The sequence below is a fragment of the Propithecus coquereli genome, unplaced genomic scaffold (assembly GCF_000956105.1).
Source record: "Propithecus coquereli isolate 6110/MARCELLA unplaced genomic scaffold, Pcoq_1.0 Scaffold30, whole genome shotgun sequence".
NCBI lineage: Eukaryota > Metazoa > Chordata > Mammalia > Primates > Indriidae > Propithecus > Propithecus coquereli.
The window spans coordinates 5,186,070-5,190,746 of NW_012148619.1; the positions used below are offsets into that span (position 1 = coordinate 5,186,070).

General features: G+C 32.1%; 1 protein-coding gene across 2 annotated transcripts in view; it reads right to left on the reverse strand.

Annotated features, from left to right (window-relative positions):
- ELP4 (elongator acetyltransferase complex subunit 4) overlaps positions 1-4,677 on the reverse strand; it is a 297,140-nt gene that overhangs the window by 19,733 nt on the left and 272,730 nt on the right. The gene's annotated exons all lie outside the window — the stretch shown is intronic.

Sequence of the window (4,677 nt, forward strand, 5' to 3'; positions counted from 1 at the left end):
TAGCAGTTTAAAAAATATATCTGAAAACATAAGAAGTTAGAGCTCAATAAACTATATGGAAAATTTACATATATTAAATTTATATTTCAGCTAAGAATCTCTTCTATTTAATTCTTTAAAAGTAATCATGATACATGAGCTCTAAATAATTATAGCTAAACATATTTGAAAATGACTGTAAATCTACAGGAAGAACATAAATTTATCTATTGAAATGTAAAGTATTATATAAGACTGAATCCATCTCCAATTTAAAAAGAGAAAGTGAAAAGATTCTTATTGCAAGGAGTCTTTATTTCAATAAGGTTTTTAAAGTCTAAAGGCTATTTTTTAAAAATTGAACAATTTATAGTTTCTAAACTCTATGACTTAATTTCAAGCTCTTTAAAAAATGTAGATTCCCTTAATGTAATAAAAAGTTCACTGGTTCTGCTTTTGAAGGTTTTTAAAGGGAAGATCATTTAAATAAACTTTGTTGTGGGGACAGGGAGATGGGCAAAAGTTATCTTTTTATTATACTACTTTGTCTCAATCTTAATAATTTTTACATTACCTTCATATAATCTGTGTATGGGGTATGTTTTTTTCCTTTTGTAGGCTTACTGTCTTTGTGTCTACTTTAGATGTTAAAGGTTGTGCTAAATATCTTATGAGCTGTAATAGTTTCAGTCTGCTCACCACAGTCACTGCAGATCACTTCTGCTGAGATTTTCAAGCATCCTCCATTAACTGTGAGGATGGTCTGTTCCACAACCAAGCTAACATATATCTCTCTGGATTATACTCTAAGGTTCCCTGACCCTTTTTGAGTCACCACTTATTACTTAAACCTTAAACTTCATTTCTGTGCTTGACAGCAATGCCATTGTTTTGCTTATTTCCCGATTGGAAGGCTGGCAGTCTCCTCTGAGACTGATGCCAACTGAGCTCTGTGTATCAGCCAGTAGGAGTCACTTGGAGCAGATGGTCATCATCCTTCCCCACAGCCCAAATCCCTGGTCTGGGTGGCAAAGTCCCAAGACCACACCTACATAGATGCCAACTGTCCTTATTTACTAAGATACTTCTTCTTATTTGTTTAGCTTAATAAATCATTTTCCCTAATATCTTTCTAAATGACTTCTGTTCTCATTTCAATTTTCTTTGATATATCTTTCTATTAGCATCTCTCCCCTCTATCCCTATCCTTTATTGCCCATGCTACTAGAATACATATCTTTAAATTCAAATCTTTTTTTGGTTTCATAAATATTCATCTCTAACTACAGACATTTTATATAGTTACTGGTATATATTAATATGTAACAGGTTGAAATTTTATTCTAGTGAGAAAGTCTATTAACTATTACTCCTTCCATTTCTATTCCACCAACTTAAAATATTAAACCTGAATTTTGGATATATAATTTTATCATGAAACCCCAAAATGAATAACTGTTCTATTACTCTAAGGAACATCTTAATTGTCTTTGAGTTGATAAAATTTCCAAAAAAGTTAATACCTACCTAATTATAAGGTAGAGCACATAGTTTAATTCCTAAGTGAACTAAAGGTTCATAAAATACTTATAAAAATTAAATGACTTAAAAACACTAATGCATAAAAAATTAAGTTCCCTACTCTTGGGGATGAATAGTTATTGGGAATATCCTAAGTTAACTTAGGATTCATTGTTTGAAAATAACAATGAATTATTAGTATATGCCATTTTTGAGAAAGCATTGTATCTGATCATTCAGAAACATAAACATTCTGGTAAAAAGATGACTGGGCTCTGCTATTACAATCATACTGTAATAAGGTTAAAAATTAAGTCATAACAATTTATAGTTAATTTTCCTTTAGAATCACCTGAAATCTCTAAGGAAGTCATCCAAGTACAGAGGTTTACAAAAAGTTTTATCCCTAAAAAGTTATAACTAAATTAAATTGTTACTAAGTGACATATACTATTGAACTTATACTTAAATGGAATCTACTATGAGTCTTGTATAAAGTGAAAAGACCTTTTGAAATACAAATATTCTCTCCTAATGTTTTTATAATTCCACATTAAAAAAAATCTAGTGTACTTAAACTGATGTATCTTTGTATTTAAGGAAAAGGACTTGGCAAAGCACGAAAGATAAAATGAGAGTGGCAAGACATAATCCAACCTATTAAGCTGGGGTTTATAGCAATTTTCTTTCAGGGAACAGAGGCATCCTGAAAAGATTATGAAACTCACAGGAAAAAAAGAATAGGCTCCTTTGGGCCTTGAATATCACAGTTACATTTAATGTGGTGATGTGTGTTTTTAAAGTTGTGCCATTTGAAAAAAGCAGGCCAAAGAAAAGGGATATTGCTCAGCTGAAACTTTAGCTTTTTAGTGTCCATGTAGCCAGGGTAGACTTCTCTTTCTCTAGTGTTGGAGAAGTTGGTATGTAATTTGTTGGGAATTTAGGTGATATTTAGTCCATCCCAAGGAAGGTGAACATAAGGGCATATATCATTTACAGCAGTCAGGCTCATCAATATCTCTGATGATTTAATACAAGCACTGAAGCTGATGAATACAAACTATTCAAGTTGGTAATTAGAAAACACTTAAAAGAGGCATATTACATGAAAAACAATGTTACTGGTGCATGAAAATCAGCCTTAATAAAAACCAAGCAATAGACTGTTTTGTACTTTGCAGAGGTTTATGAGAATATATGTATTACACAGTAGTGGAATTATATGTTTTTTGGAGCTTGAGAAAAAGAAAGCGAATTCTTCTTTCAGACACCTTTTATGACAAAGCCCTTTTTCAAATGAAAGAATAGTCTGAATATCCATAAGTGACACATTTTCCTCACCCTCATAAGGTAATGCTAATGTTAGTATAGCTGCTCTGGTCATTTGGGGTGGGATCAATTATTTTTAAGCAGAGGATTCTTGTAGAATTACACATCAGACATTCACAGCACCTCAGAACAAAGGGAATAAATTGATAAATTTTCTAATTTGGTTTTCTACTAGAAGGAAATGTATATAGGGAAGAATTTCCTGATTTGCAAATTAATCATTTTGGAGGAGGAGATTAATGCATTATGTGGGCACACTAGGCAAAACTTCTTTCTACTATTTGTTTTACAGGCACTAGAATGTTAGATTAGTTCTCAGCATGTATTGTCATTTAAATAAAACCATATTAAGCAATCGTCTTAATTTTCACAGAACAGAATGATGGATGAAAGTGAGTCACATGCTTGTATCTAGCAATAAGACAACTATTAATAGATATATCACATAATATGACATAGGCTTGTTATTTAAGATGTTAAATGTTATTTTTTTATTAAAAATTTCCACCCTCCCTGTCAACATATCATTAACAACATAATAAAAATCAAATTTGATTATTTTATATAAAATGTTTTAGTGTGAGGTGAGGTCTTGCACAGTATCTTGTGATACATACTACTTGACAAAATTTGTGCTGGGTAAAAAAAATGCAAAAGCAGAGAACTTTCTAGGTTTACAACTTCCATGGTCACAATAGTCTAGTCCAGTTGAAACACACAGTGCAATTACCATCTACAAAACCCTGGACTTACAATCTTAAGTTCCTACAAGTCTATCTATTCTATTTCAACAACTATTAATTTCTTCATTATATTACTATATAACTCAAATAGACTCTCTTGCTGGAATGATAAAGAATAAGCATGAATGTGACCCACAAATTAAAGGCTGAGATGTTATAATAAATCCTTGAGGGATTTACCTAGGGGTAGGAAACTTAACCATGGGATGGACTTGTTAATACTCTCTGAAATTAGAGGGTGAAAACTGAGTTGAGTAACTTTAAGCTGTGTTGGAAGACTTTCAAAACCACATTGTAAAATAACAATATTAACCATAGCTTGCCTTGAAAGTACACATAAAATTTACCAATGACATTAAGAATAAAACTGCTTAATACTGTCTGAACTGTTTTAGAAAATTATAATGACTAGAAGGGGAAAACAGATAACTCTAGACCAAAAAACTCATGACAATAAGTCAAACAGATTTACATTTCTTATCTTAAGTCAAATGATAGATACTTTCCTGGGATATATTCTATAATAAGAAATTCTGTTATATTTCTCTATTAAAATGGTATATCCAGCATACATTTATGTAGAAATACAATAAACTGTCACCTCTACTTCTGTGAGCCACTTTTTACCAAGATGTTTCCTTTTCTTAGCATTTGAACAGTTAGGTCTGGCATCTTGTGTAATGAGACCTATCAGGCCAGGATTCTTTTAACCACAGTCAAGTGCCATTTGGAAGTACTTCATCTCTGACAAAGTTTAGTGTGCATGTGTGCACGTGCATAAGTGTTTTCAACTTCAGAAAATGAGCACTGAAGAGGGATACTGAATAACCCCAAGAGCTTATTAACCAGTGCTCCTTGTCATCTCCTGAAAGAAACATGGAAAGCTGAAGAGCTTCTGTAAGGATGAGTGGAGATAAAGATGTGTAGCATATTGTGTGTAAGAGGAACAGTGTGCTTATTTGTCATCTCCCCAAAGACAGGCTGCTGCTCTGTACTACTCTTAATAAAAATATCATGCTTGGCGTGGTAGATGTGAAAAAAATCTGTAGTCTGATTTGGAAAGAATTCAGTGGTTTTTTTTTTTTTTTTTTTTTGAGACAGAGTC